At 36.0% G+C, this 16,129-nt stretch overlaps 1 long non-coding RNA gene and 1 pseudogene across 1 annotated transcript; both read right to left on the bottom strand.

Moving 5' to 3' along the window:
* Window positions 1–7,668: 7,668 nt before the first annotated feature.
* Window positions 7,669–8,944, bottom strand: LOC111367421. Its single transcript, XR_002697813.1, has 3 exons — window positions 8,553–8,944; window positions 8,414–8,439; window positions 7,669–7,979 (listed from the first exon to the last, which is right to left on the bottom strand). It is a non-coding gene; the product is annotated as an uncharacterized LOC111367421 (long non-coding RNA).
* Window positions 8,945–8,996: 52 nt separating this feature from the next.
* Window positions 8,997–15,801, bottom strand: LOC111366712 (annotated as a pseudogene).
* Window positions 15,802–16,129: the final 328 nt, after the last annotated feature.

Consider the following 16,129-nt stretch of genomic DNA (forward strand, 5'->3'; position numbering starts at 1 on the left):
AGTTGCCTATTTACGGAAACGAGTTTGCTATAAGTACAGATTTTTTTTTTTACAAAAATCATACAAATCAACAATTGGCATATTTTCATTGGAAGATGATAAAAATACAAAAGAAAAGCAGTCATACAGGTGATGTGTTGTACAAATTCTATTTTTTTTTCCTGTACCTGCAGAATTATTCTTACGGAAAAGACAATTGAGGAATGAATTAGTCTTCATAGATATGAATATCCCAATGCAAAAGTTGTATGTTGATAGCATAAACTTGCATTACCTTTGAATGTCACAATATGTTGACTTTTATAGTAAAGTGAATAAGTACGATCCGTTAGATGAAGAGACATGTTGCCTCATCCTATTGGTTGAGGCACCTTTTCATAAACATCAATGGTCAGTCCTAAGCTCAGGCCCATTTAATGTTATGACATTTTGCAGCCCTAGGCCTAACACATAGGGGCTAGACTTGACATGTTGATTTGATAGAGTGACTGTTACAGTTTGTTGTCAACCATTAATTGGATGATTGAATTGATAAAAAAATTCACATGCTACCAATTAGCTTTGGTACATGCAACAGAGGATTATGAATATAAAAATCATTACTTTCTAAGTAATTCAATTTGATTGTTAGAGATTTGTGCTGATAATGTGTTATAAACTAAAGAGAATATAGAAAAGCCACTAAATTTATGTGTTTTTATTAAGAATCACCCCATATTTATAGGAAAAATTAGGGCTATAAGGAATGCAACAATTATAATGACTAGGGTTGTAGGGGTATAAAAATCATTTATAAATACTACTATATTTACAAACAGATGATAATTTTTTGCATCTATAAATGCCTTGGCGTCCTGACATATTTAAACTAAGTGTTTTAAATCGGTTTTCATTTTGGGGATTGAAATCTTATTTCTTTAGCACTTTCAACTTAGCATTCTTAATGCGTTTGTGGTAGTGACTTGAGTTCTAAATTTTTCAAATTATATTTTAAAAAAAAAATCATTGATTTATATAAAACATTTAGCTTTTATACAAAAACTTGTCACATGACAAAGTGAAATAATTGAAAACCTTTTTGAGATTTTTTTTATTATCCAAAATTAAAATATATAATAAAATATTTTTTGGAACCATCAACAAAGCAAAATTTTAGACTATCACATACCCATCTATAGTCGGGCTTGATATAGAAGAAGTTAAACGAGAGTTTTCAAGACCCAAAGTATTCATGTTAATCTACATGTTTCTTGAGTTTTCGGTGGCCTCTCTTTATTATCTCATGCTTCGAAGTAGTGAGTGGAGTTCCAATAACATTCTTATGCATGAGAAACAAAAAAATATTTACAAAAGTAAGAAATATTGAACAATGATATGAGCATTCCACTATAAATTTACTAAATTTCAGAGAATGGAGCTCAAACAAGAGGCTCTTAGCTCTAGTTGCCTATTTACGGAAACGAGTTTGCTATAAGTACAGATTTTTTTTTTTACAAAAATCATACAAATCAACAATTGGCATATTTTCATTGGAAGATGATAAAAATACAAAAGAAAAGCAGTCATACAGGTGATGTGTTGTACAAATTCTATTTTTTTTTCCTGTACCTGCAGAATTATTCTTACGGAAAAGACAATTGAGGAATGAATTAGTCTTCATAGATATGAATATCCCAATTTTTTTTTTTAATTTTTGGTTAGAAGCCATTTTTATAATTGATTAATTTTCATGTAATAAACAAAAGTAGTATAACATATTCAATGAAAGAAAGTGAAGAAAGAACAAAAAAAATTAAAAATTCATAGTTGTGAAGCATTGTAGTATTGGATCGAGATTCAAATCTTGATCCCACTACAAGGCTTTCTTTAAAAATATGTAAAGCAAAATTCAAAAACTCAAAACGATAGTAGAAATTACTAGTTTCAGAGTTTAGGTGGACAATATATATATAAAAGCAAAATTCAAATTGGACTCCGAAAATTTTGGACAGTTAGTATGTAGAATCGTCAGGTCTAAATTTAATTATAGAATCGTTCGGGTTCTATTCCATTTGGTTTAGTTCGGTTTGATTCGGTTTTTTGGATTCGTATTATAATTAAATTTTTTAATATTTACAAAACTACATTAATTCAACTAATGGCATGTTTAATCTTAGCTATTATAAAATAATGTAGTCTAATCTTAAGTATTTTTGCGTTTCTCTAGTTCTTCATAGATTTGATTGTTAAAATCATCGAACTCACAATAATTAAGAAAGGCACTGCCAAGTTTCAATTCGGTTTCTCCATAACGGTAAAAGCAGCACTATAGTAGAATAATAGATTTGAGTAAAACATCTGTCAATTCGATTAAGTTGGGTTTGAACTGAAAATTAAAAATAAGAAAAATCATATTTTTGGATTTGAGCTATATTAACTAGTTAGTAAATTTATTTTAAAAAAATAAAATAATTTGACTTATTTTAAAAAAATAAATTTAAAAAATTAGGGAGATTCAATTCTTATTTGGTTTTTCGATTCTTGATCTAGAACCGAAAACCAAATCAAATCCGTTGGTTCTTGATTTATATACCCGTTCGTGTATTTAATTTAAGAAGAACCGCTCGATTTGGTTCAGTTTGATTTGGATCCGATTCGAAAGTTTTGTCCAGCCCATAAGGTAAAAAAAGTTTTATCATGAACCTTGATATTTGGTTCTTTACAAACACGTTTGTAAATATGAACTTGAATCATTTAAATTATATTTGGAACCCTGCTCTCCTACTCCCAAAAAAGAGAGACTTGATGGAAATCACCTTGGTCCAACCAAGAAAGACATGGAAATTTTAGGTTTAATATTATTATTTATTTATTTATTTATTATTATTATTATTATTATTATTATTATTATTATTATTTTTTTTTTTTTTTTTTACGATATTTCTAGTTACCCATCAAACATTCAACTGATAGAGACATACTTGTGTATGTTATCCCATATTATTTTAGGGGCCAAAGGATTCTTGACGCTCTCAGCTAGCCGAAACTACAATAAAGTATAGTGGAAATGTATCTAAATGACCCTACTCAACAAAAATTCACAAGGATCGTCTTTATTTGTATGTAAAATACAAAAAAGAGAATAGTATTCAGAAGCACTAACTAAAAGCAAATCAATATTCGTGTGACTTCCTATCTACAGAAGGGTGTCTATTAGATATCTATAATCACCTGCTCGCATTGTAAATGAATCACAGTCACCTATCTGAGTCCATCTCAAGCACTGTCTTTTACTTTTGTGCAGTTGGTTCATCATCTCCAGTGTTGGAAATAATACTATGATTAAGGATATTACTCCTCAATCACAATCTACCCATAGCATGCCAATGCCAATCACATAATTGAAGGAGGCTCATTTACATGGTTTCCATTTCATTGTAAATTATTGATTTGTATTCCATTTATACTATCTTGTAAAGCTCTATATAATGCAATACGATACACCACTGAAATTAAGGTGGATTTTAATCATTCTTATGGTATCAGAGCTAAGTGGTTTAACATACATACCACATATCCTGTTCTTCTTATTCTTCCCTTCATGGCTTCTGAAACTTCTGCCACCCTTCTTCCTTTCAATACCTTAATCCACATGATCACCATTAAACTTTCCTCCTCAAATTATCTTCTCTGGAAAGCCCAACTCCTCCCTCTTCTTGAAAGTCAAGAATTATTAGGACATGTTGATGGCACCCTTGTGCAGCCCCCAAAACTTGACGCTACCACTTCTCTCACGCCAAGTGACAAATACCTAGCATGGAAAGCTATTGATCGGCGTCTCCTCAGTTTGTTACTTTCCTCATTCACAAAGGAAGCCATGGCTGAGGTAGTTGGCCTCTCCACCGCACGAGACGTGTGGTTGGCACTAGAAAATGCATTTAGCCATCGTTCTAAAGCTCGAGAACTACGCCTTAAGGATGACTATCGTTCTAAAGCTCGAGAACTACGCCTTAAGGATGACTTGCAATTAATGAAACGCGGCAATAGATCGGTTGTTGAGTATGCCCGTTCCTTCAAAGTAATATGTGATCAACTACATGCAATTGGTTGTCCAGTTCATGGTAATGACAAGGTGCACTGGTTTCTCCGCGGGCTCGGTACTGATTTCTCTAGTTTCTCCACAGCACAAATGACCCAAACTTCTTTGCCCTCATTTGCAGATTTAGTCTCAAAGGCTGAAAGTTTTGAAATTTTTCAGAAATCCCTTGACTTATCTTCTCCAGCAGCGACAGCCTTTACTGTCACAAAAAATTCCACCCATCGTGGTGGCTCTTCTCGTAGTCATCGGGGTCGCTTCGGTGGGTGTGGCAGCAGTTCATCTGGTCGTGGACAAGGACGCTCCAACTACAGCCAATGGCGTTGTCCACCAAGATGCCAGATTTGCAAGATGGATGGCCACTTTGCCGATCGGCGCCTTCAACGCTATGATCGGAATGAGACACCAGTTCACCTTGCTGAAGCCTTCATGAGATCTTGTTCTCTAAATGAAGATGTGGGCTCTGACTGGTATTTGGATACAGGGGCTTCAGCCCATATGACCATGGATCACTCTAAATTGGATCAGGCCCCAAATTACATGGGTGAGGATTGTGTGGTTGTTGGGAATGGTGCCTCACTACCCATTACCCATACTGGTAAAATTTTCCCTACCCCAAATCTACATCTTCTTGATGTCCTAGCTGTACCTCGCCTTACCAGGAATTTACTTTCCATCAGTAAATTAACATCAGATTTTCCTTTATCCGTTACCTTTACTAATAACATATTCACTGTACAGAATCTCAAAACAGGAAGGGTGGTGGCAACCGGCAAGCGTGATGGAGGCTTATATGTGCTTGAGCGAAGTCATTCTACTTTTATATCTGTTCTTAAAAATAAATCGCTTCGTGCGTCCTATGATTTATGGCATGCATGATTTGGACATGTCAGTCATTCTGTTATTTCTCTATTAATAAAAAAGGCCAGCTTTATCTTACATCTTTGTTGCCTTCTCCAACTTTATGTGGCACATGTCAAATTGCTAAAAGTCATCGCTTGCCTTATTCTCGAAATGAACATAGGTCATCGAAAACACTTGATCTTATCCATTGCGACATTTTGGGTCCGTCTCCAGTCAAATCTAATTTAGGATTTGTCTATTATGTCATTTTTATCGATGATTATTCTCGTTTCACGTGGCTCTGAAATCTGACTTTTATAATGTTTTTATTCAATTTCAAAAATTTGTGGAAAATCAATACTCCACTCGAATTAAAATTTTCCAAAGTGACGGTGGTGGTGAATTTACCAGTAATTTCTTCCAAGATCATCTCCGCTGTAGTGGCATTCTTGGAGGTAAATCACCTTTTGAGATTTTGTATGGTAACCCTCCGAACTATGAAAACTTTCACCCTTTTGGTTGTCGTGTGTATCCTTGCTTACGAGATTATATGCCTAACAAATTTTCTCCTCATAGCATCTCATGTATTTTCTTAGGTTACAGTCCTTCTCACAAAGGGTTTCGTTGCCTCGAGCCTTCCACCTCTAGGCTCTATATTACTCGCCATGCTCAATTTGATGAAACTCATTTTCCTTCCATTGCTACCTCTCAAGCTCAACCCATATCCTCCCTTAACTTTTCCAATTTTCTAGAACCTAGCCTAACCCATGCAGATCCACCTCCCCCACTCCCTGACACTCATTCTTCACAACTCACTCAATCCAGTTCTAATCCATGTATTATGTGTACTGATCCAGTGATTGAGTCTTTGCAGGATCCTCATTCTCTTGCAGGTGCCTCTTTACAGACCTCGGTTCCAAGTTCATCTCCTCTTGAACCTGGTGCAGATCCCACACCTACTGCAGTGGTCCCGTTGGCCACTCATCCTATGCTTACAAGCGCTAAAGCTGGCATTTTCAAGACTCGATATCCAGCCAATCTTAGTTTCTTGGGCTCTTCTGGTCTTCTTTCTAATCTTTTTGCATCGACTGAGCCCAAAGGTTTCAAATCTGCTGTTAAAAATCCTGCTTGGCCTGCTGTTAAAAATGAAGAAATTCATGCATTACAGAATAATCGCACCTGGGTTTTGGTACCTCGCCCTGCCAACACCAACATTGTGGGCTCCAAATGGGTATTCCGAACCAAATACTTACCTGATGGATCTGTTGAGTGCCTTAAAGCCCACCTTGTTGCCAAAGGTTATACACAGGTCCCTGGTCTTGACTATACTGATACTTTTAGTCTCGTAATTAAGGCTACTACTGTTCGGGTTGTACTCTCTCTCGCTTTTACACAAAAATTGCCCCTTCATCAACTTGATGTCAAAAATGCATTCCTCAATGGTACTCTTACTGATCAAATTTATATGGAACAGCCTCTAGGATATATTGATCCTCGCTTTATCATCAAATGTAACTAATGACAACTTGTTTTCTCCGCAGTCGTGCACACACGAACATACGTTCGCAACTACCTGCACATACATTGCCTGACCAGGGTTTCGATTTTATGGATCATTTTATGATAATCTGAGGCAAAAGGCAGCTTAAATTCTAAAACAGGGCATGCGGAAAAACTTAGTAATCCCTTAGCTTCACCATGTTAAGCCCCATTGATAGTGCCAATGCCAATCACGTAATTGAAGGAGGCTAATTTACACGGTTTCCATTTCATTGTAAATTATTGATTTGTATTCCATTTATACTATCTTGTAAAGCTCTATATAATGCAATACGATACACCACTGAAATTAAGGCGGATTTTAATCATTCTTATCCAAGACCTGCCATCATCAAATGTAACTAATGACAACTTGTTTTCTCCTCAGTCGTGCACACACGAACATACGTTCGCAACTACCTGCACATACATTGCCTGACCAGGGTTTCGATTTTATGGATCATTTTATGATAATCTGAGGCAAAAGGCAGCTTAAATTCTAAAACAGGCCATGCGGAAAAACTTAGTAATCCCTTAGCTTCACCATGTTAAGCCCCATTGATAGTGAAATTCAATGTAATCTATCAGAGGTGGCATAATGTATTTCCGTTATGCATTTGTACCTATCATGTTAAGTCAAAACTATAAAAACAACCACAACCATGTCTTTCAGCATAAACTTTTGTAAAATGGTTGTCCCTGGAGTCGAGCAGAGAACGAAAAAAGTGTTCCTCCTTTCAATCAATAAAGAAATAGTCAACTGTACTGCAACCAGACCAAGAATACTTCCATTCAGAGGATCTAATAATGATTGCATGATACTAGAAATTAGAATATGAGCATTTATACATGTTACTCTTATTGAAAATGTGGTTTTTGTATGTTAAGCAGAAGTATGATGAATATTCCCCGAGATGAAATGATGATTCATCTATAATCAGGACGATGTGAGATCAAGGCCAATGATGCATAAACAAGAGAAACATAATTAATTGGGATTGAAAGACATAAGGGTAAAAGGTTAAGTAGAAGTACATCTTCCTGCAACTTCAACCGTTTACCAGAAATAGCATTCATCAGAAGCAGCAAAAGGCATGATATGGCGAAAATTAGCATAAATGTGAAGAATGCTTCAACAGTCTATTACGATTGATGCCCAAGGTAAGAAACAAGAGGAAAATAACAGTTTAAAAAGATGGAATGATCGAAGATCAAGGAAACTAATTCATTAATTAGTTGGACACTTCAAAAATTCCCGACTTAATTTCTGCAAGTCTGCACATGTAGTTTGAGAGAAAATTCTGAATGAGTCGGAATGCAAAATAATAATACTAATTATAATTATAAATGGAGAAATGAGGTTGCTTGTTAAGTTCTCTTGCCCCTATTTGCCTATTTAGTATTAGTAAAGTTTACAATAACAAAGTCCTCTTGGAGTTTTCTTTCCAGGAATGCAGATTTCTACTGGCATTTTTGTGATCGCTGTTTTCTGCTTCTGCTGCGTTATAGGAGAAATGGCTTTCTGCACCGTAAACACAATGATTCATGTTATAACACGAAAAAAATTAAGAACTTTGCCTTTACTATGAGAATTTTTGGGTAAGATTAAAAATGTATTCTTGTAAGTAAATAAGTTTTCAAATAAATAATTCCTTTTATTGGTCACATTTAAAACAGTTTACTTCCAAAATAAGTAACTTTTGCATAGAACTAAGAAAAAAGTAACATATCCAAACACCTTCGTTAATTAAGTTACTTAAAGTAGCTTTTATGTTTCCTTAGGCTAAGCCAAACATGCTCTTTATGATAATCACAAGAGAGAGGATATATAACATATAAGTAAAACCAATGAGTTCTATCTTAATCCAATATTGAAAATAAACAATTGGAAATGCTTAATAAAATACCATGAAAAATGTTTTTTCTTGAGGGAAAGATTGAGGGTGATAGAGGTACCTGGTTCCTCTGCATTTCCTTCATTTCTGTCAGCAGAATAGAAGACCAGCAAATATTTGTGTAAATCAGGTTTTATATTATTTAAGAAGAACACGAAGATACGGAAGTGGATATGGAGAGAAATCACATTAACGCTTACCAGTTTCATTCGCAATTCTTGGTTTTCTTCCTTCAGTTTTGCAACTTCTTCTTCCAACTCCGTAGTGTATGCCTCGAAAATGCCAAAACGAAAATGGTTTAATGGAAGTTAAATATGTGCTTTCAACATTATCAAATTTGACTAATGAATATAAATTTACGGTTGGGAAGCTTGTTAAATTTGTGCAAAAATTGCAGGAGTAAAACAAATTGTTACTCTCTTAAAGCACATACTACATTACCTCGTAGCAAATGGAAGCTTTAAACTTCTCAAGACATGTATTCACATCTTGTCACACTAGATCTCTATCACATTACCATTCTGAAGCATAAGATATCCATTCTTTTGTAAAGTTCGAGGGATGCAACATGATAAAAGCAGAATGTCAATGATCATCATAATCTGAAAAGGGACAAGTAAATGAAAATTATTCTCTTAACCTAGCTATTTACTTATTTTATTATCTTTCTCTCTGCAATTAGATTTATCTCTACCTTAGTGAATAGCATTCTTGAACATGTCCATTTTGTATTCTAAGTTTCAAGGAAACAACAAATTGAACCAGCTCATTTTTCTGCTTCTGGTAGCTCCAGGAAAACTATTACCAAACCTTTGCCTAATTCCACGTCTATCTACCTGTCAAGAGAAATGGGGAAAAAGAAAAGGTAAGATGCACTCCTAGAAGGAAAACTCAGAATTGTACAGTCAATAGTTGTCTGGTAATCCTGCATAACCAGAGAGACAACAAATTGCTTAGAATGGATTTTCGGAGCTTTCCATTACATTTTCTGTTAAATCTCATATTCGGAATTCTTAAAACTACTATTTCGACCTGTGTCATCAAAATAAGCATGTACAAGCCATAACTGCATCATATTGACAATTTGAAAATATAAACCTACTTCTTGTACAAATACATTGAGATATTTACCTGCTTTCAAGCCCGCGATCTTGCTGCTGACTCTCTGTTCTTGATCATTCTCTTCTGCCGCCTTTCTACAACTTTATTCATAGCACCAGTTCTCCTACCCCTTAAACCACCATTAAACATATTCGGTACCAGTGACATAGAAGACGCATCTCCATTACTCTTCGCAAGCCCCATCTGATGAAACTGTTGGTTAAAATTTTAAAAGTTTGTATGAAACAGATTTTCCATGAATGATTTGCAGAAACAGTAAAGCAGAAAATAATTTGCAGAAACAGTAAAGCAGAAAATAATTTGCAGAAAATAATTTGCAGAAACAGTAAAGCAGTAAATAATTTGCAGAAACAGTAAAGCAGAAAATTATGTTCGAAAAATTATGGAAAGAAAGAAGTCCAAAATTCGGAAAGGGGATGATCGAGGCGAGAACTAGGCTCTCTGTCCTTAAGACGTTTTTACCCCGTCACACGGTGCTTACGGTATGTGGTAAAGCGTCTCCCAAGATACAACGATCACACTTGCAGAAGCAGCACTTCGACTGCAAGACAACGAACCAGAAAGAATGAAACTACTCTCTGCAGACTGATGCAAGGAAGAAGAGATGTATAATGTATGTATGCAGGAAATCGTGTGTATACTTGTGTTGTATGAGGACTATTCAAATAGAGGAAGAAAGTTGACGGTTTTGGGCAGTTTCCCTCACGCCACTTAATGCACAGTTTCTTCGAACTGATGGGTCGGTTTGTAAACTGTCAAAGGGAGGGAAAAAATTAAATTCAATTTTTTTTTTAAACCGAAAATAAATAAAAAAATTGAATTAATTTCTAGACATTGTCTAAGACTCCCCCCTTTCAAAGACTATTGGTACCCCTTGGGGTCCAAACTCATTTCCAAACTTGAAGCTTATTAAGTGGTTCAAGGTTGTGTTTGCAACCTATGTGGGATTGGAACATTTTTCCAATTCTTTCCCATTTATCCTCTTATTTATTATCCAACTTTCAACCATAATTTCTCATTCATATTGAAATGGGTTTTCACAATTATATATTCTACACTCATCTACTCGGAACGTAGAATTTAATTGAACATTAATCTTGATACATCGAACATCGGGTCCCACTTAAAATTGTGGTCAAAATTGACCCAATAGACCCACCATTTCCAACAATCCCCCACATGAATGGAAATTATCATGACTATGCAATGCAGACACGAACAGAGAGTACATGCGAAAGGATTATTGCATCAGGAGAGGTAGCTTTTGGCCTTGAACCTGCCTTAGTGGAATACTATCGAGTTTACTTGGCTAATCAGTGAACTGATGTCTTGAACTGTTCAGCCGTTGGTGTAAACCAAGGCAACAGTATCCACACAATAACCTTTCTATACAATTCTTAGGTTCTCATAGTTGTGTTCATTTTGGCCCTGAACGATTCTTGGGATTCATAAGTGCTTTAGAGAATTTCAAGCCCCAAATTCTCATAGAAGCGGCCCCACTTCACACTTATATAGGTGATCTCCTATTAAGAGTATTCTGCTATACCCCACTTGGTTTATCCAAGCTATAGGAATCATTAAAAGTTACAACTTATCCTTTTACTTTCTGCAGACAGCACTTTTTATAAAGGGATGGTTAAGTGCTTAACTGAGTCTTAATAACTTAGTTGTCCCATTGAACCAAGATCTTGGGATCTCCAGTCAACAAGGTTGGGTTACCATCATTAAGATTCATGCGTGTTTGGCTTTAATCCCATTCCCTTTGATAGATAATATACTTGATCTCTTGGTAGACCTTTTGTGAGCGGATCCGCGAGATTCTCCTTTGATTTCACATAATCAATGGAGATAATACCATTTGAGATCAACTGCTTTATGGTATTGTGTCTACGACGTATATGTCTAGACTTACCATTATACATGCAATTTTGTGCCCTTGCAATAGCAGACTGATTGTCACAGTGAATACTAATTGCAGGCACCGGCTTAGGCCAACACGGGATATCCTCTAAGAAGTTACGTAGCCATTCTGCTTCTTCTCTAGCTTTATCTAATGCAATAAACTCCGATTCCATTGTTGATCGAGCTATGCAGGTTTGCTTTGAGGATTTCCAAGACACTGCCGCACCACCAAGTGTAAATATATAACCACTTGTGGATTTGGAATCTTTCATATCAGATATCCAATTTGCATCACAATATCCTTCTAATACTGCTGGATATCTCATATAATGTAATCCAAATTTTAAGGTATGTTTTAAGTATCGAAGTACCCTATTCAATGCCTTCCAGTGATCATTGCTTGGATTACATGTGAACCTACTCAATTTATTAACTGTGAATGCAATGTCAGGACGTGTGCAGTTCATTAAGTACATCAGACTTCCGATAACCTGAGAATATCTTAATTGATGTACAGGTTCACTTCTATTTTTTGCTAAGTGTAGACTTGTGTCTACTGGAGTTTTGACTGGACTTTCATCAAAGACTCCAAATCTCTTTAGTACAGACTCAACATAATGAGATTGTGAAAGAACGAGGCCATCTGGTGTTTTAGAAATTTTAATTCCAAGAATTACATCTGCTACACCCATGTCCTTCATGTCAAAATGTTTTGTTAGCATTTTCTTAGTGGAGACAATGATATCATGATTGCTACCCAGGATTAGCATATCATCCACATATAGACATACTAAGACATATGCTGTCGGTGTACTCTTATTATACACACATTTATCACACTCGTTAATTTTAAAACCATTTGACAGCATTGTTTTGTCAAACTTTTGGTGCCACTGCTTTTGCGCCTGTTTTAGTCCATATAAAGATTTAACGAGTCTGCAAACCTTTTTCTCTTGTCCATGAACGACAAATCCTTCAGGTTGCTCCATGTATATTTCTTCTTCTAACTCACCATTTAGAAAAGCTGTTTTAACATCCATTTGATGAATTTCGAGATTATGTAGCGCAGCAATTGCAATAAGGATTCTTATCGAAGTAATCCTCGTTACTGGTGAGTAAGTGTCAAAGAAATCAAGACCTTCCTTTTGTCTATATCCTTTTGCTACCAAACGAGCTTTGTATTTATCAATAGATCCATCCGATTTTAACTTTTTCTTGAAAATCCACTTGCAACCTAGAGGTTTATTTCCAGGTGGGAGATCAACCAACTCCCAAGTATGATTTTGCATTATCGATTCAATTTCACTATTGATAGCTTCTTTCCAAAAAGGAGCCTCTGATGTTGACATTGCTTTACTGAATGTCTTTGGTTCATTTTCGATCATGTACGTTATAAATTCTGAACCGAAGGACGTAGACTTCCTATCCCTTTTACTGCGTCTGAGTTCTTCTTCATTTTCATCATCATTTGCAGTATCGTAAGTTCTTTTCATTGAACTTGCATCATTTTTGTCTTTACGAGGAAAGACATCTTCAAAGAAACTTGCATTCCTTGATTCAATTATTGTATCTTCATGTATATCCGTAATCTCGGATTTATGCACAAGAAAGCGATATGCACTACTGTTATGAGCATATCCAATAAATATGCAATCTACAGTTTTTGGTCCTATTTTTATTTGTTTAGGTTTTGGCACTTCTACCTTTGCCAAACACCCCCACACTTTTAAGTATTTATATGAAGGTTTATGACCTTTCCATAACTCGTAAGGTGTTTCATCCTTTACTTTGTGTGGTATTTTATTAAGAATGTGATTTGCCGAGAGGATAGCCTCCCCCCACAAATTCTGTGGTAGGCCAGAACTAATCAACATAGCATTCATCATTTCCTTAAGTGTGCGGTTCTTTCGTTCCGCAATACCATTGGATTGAGGTGAGTAAGGAGCCGTTGTTTGATGAATGATGCCTTGTTGAGAACAAAATTCTTCAAACGGCGCTCCATATTCTCCACCTCTATCACTTCGAACAATTTTTATTGTTTTGCTAAGTTGATTTTCAACTTCATTCTTAAAATGTTTAAACATTTCCAAAGCCTCGTCTTTGCTTTTTAATAGATAAACATAACAGTACCGAGTGCAATCGTCAATGAAAGTGATGAAGTACTTTTTCCCACCTTTAGTTTGTACGAATTTCAAATCACATATATCGCTGTGAATTAATTCTAAAGGTAAGGTATTTCTATCAACTGAAGGAAATGGTCTTTTGGCTAATTTAGCCTCAACACAAGTTTCACATTTGTGATTAGGATCGAAACTCAGAGAAGGTAGCAAATTTAACTTCATTAATTTGCGAACAGATTTAAAGTTTGCGTGTCCTAATCTTTTATGCCATAAACAAGAAGAATCAACAATATACGCAGAAGTAGAAGCTTCATTCATCTTGTTCAATTTAGGTACAATAGTAAGGACGTTCATCTTGAACATCCCATCGGACATGTAACCTTTCCCAACGTACATCCCATTTTTAGTTAGTACAAATTTGTCAGATACAAATACTAACTTAAACCCATTCTTGCTAAGGAGAGAACCAGAAACAAGATTTTTCCGAATGTCTGGCACATGCAACACATTGTTGAGGACGAGTTCCTTGCCAGATGTCATCTTCAAGGTCACCTTTCCTTGTCCTTCAACCTTTGAACTTGAGGAATTTCCCATGAACAATTGTTCTCCACTGATAGTTTTGTAATCAGAAAACACATTCTTTTCAGCACAAATGTGGCGAGTGGCACCAGTGTCCACCCACCATTCTCTGGGATTTCCAACACTATTACATTCAGATATTACAGCAGATAGGTGCATTTCTTGAACACCTTCAGACAGATTTTTAGTTTCGACAACATGTGCACGGTCATTTTGCTTTTTAGGCTTGCGACAGTCAATTGCACGATGTCCAGGTTTACCACAGTTGAAGCAGTCCCCTTTGAACTTCTTGTTCTTCAGGTTTTCTTTTTTCTTTGGAGCAAAGTTTGAGTGCTTCCTTTTCATGTTCTTCTTTGAACTTGATTCAACAATGTTTGCCTTAGCTTCCATGCTTGGTCCCCCGTTCCTCCTTTCAGATTTCTTAGTATCTTCTTCGATCCTCAAACGCACAATCAACTCCTCCATGTTCATTTCCTTACGTTTATGTTTGAAGTAATTTTTGAAATCTCTCCATGAAGGCGGGAGTTTTTCAATTACTGCTGCTACTTGGAATGACTCACTTACAGTCATTTTTTCAGCATGTAAATCATGAAGGAGTACCTGCAATTCTTGAACTTGGGAAATAACAGATTTAGAGTCAATCATTTTATATTCCAAAAATTTTCCAACAAGGAATTTTTTAGAGCCAGCATCTTCAGTTTTATATTTTTTCTCTAAGGATTCCCACAGTTCTTTTGCAGTTTTCATTATGCTATATACACCATATAGCGAATCATTCAATCCATTCAGTACATAATTTTTGCATAGGAAATCAGAATATTTCCATGCGTCCAAGGCAATAATCGAAGCTCGATTATTTTCTCCTTGTTGAACAGTAGGAGGATCCTCCGTGAGAAACTTTGCCAGGTTCAAAGTGGTGAGATAGAACAGCATTTTCTGCTGCCATCTCTTAAAATCGACCCCATTAAATTTTTCAGGTTTCTCTCCGTGAGGAACATGAGTTGAACCAGAAGGACCAGACATCGTCGGCATTACAGTAGCCACAGTTGGCGTTACAGTCACAGCAGGGGGAATTGCATTGGTCCCAACAGTGTTAGCCATTTCTGTTTTCATAACAGAAGATCAACCAGTCAGAATTTATAAATTAAAATTCTGCAGAATATTAACTTTACATACACAAGAACAGTTTATGGAAATTAGTTTATACAAAACCTAATAGACCCACCATTTCCAACAGAAACGACTGCAGATCCCATTGCAACTCCTCCTGTGCCGGATCCTAAATCAACCATTCCCTGAAGTGTTGCACTTTGGATCAAATTATTATTCATTCCTGAATCATAAACCCTACCAATCCCACCCCTAATTATTGGACTATCGAAATGACCACCATTCGATATACCCAAGGGAGACCTGTAAGGCAAAACAGGCTGCTGGGGAAGAAGTTGCTGTTGCTGTAGAGGCTGCCTTGGTTTTAAATGTGTAGTAGATCTCACCCCATTTACATTCAACTGTGAACTAGTTGATTTCATGGCTTACTGTTTTCAGAAATTCTATTATCCATCACCCTCACATTCCCACCTGCATTTCTACATCCAGATCCCTGAACAAAGATTATTCCCAGTGTGTGCCAAGTTACCAAAGAATCCAATATCATTGGCTTTCCAGCCAACTGAGCATCTTCCCTCACAACCCCAGCTCTCATCAAGAAATCCTCAAGTATCATGTCGTGGGAGCTTGCTCCATGGATCGTTAAATCGGTATTTTTCCGGGCTTAGTTTCACTTTAACTTTCTCTACCAACCAACCAATCCAAATGGCTCCAACCTACAACCAATATATTTACCTTGGTTGCTTCTCAATCTCACCCACAAAGGACAAGAAGATAATGGTGATAATTTATAGCCACAAAGGCAAGAAGATAAATGATGGAGGCCAAAACGAAAAAGGAAGTCACCGGATTTTTTCTTCTCAATGCAGCCGGTTTTTAGGCTTTAAATGGACCAATAATAGGTTAAATGGACCAAAATTCAAAATCATCCAAGAAGTAATATA

This window comes from Olea europaea, chromosome 18, assembly GCF_002742605.1.
Source record: "Olea europaea var. sylvestris chromosome 18, O_europaea_v1, whole genome shotgun sequence".
Lineage (NCBI taxonomy): Eukaryota > Viridiplantae > Streptophyta > Magnoliopsida > Lamiales > Oleaceae > Olea > Olea europaea.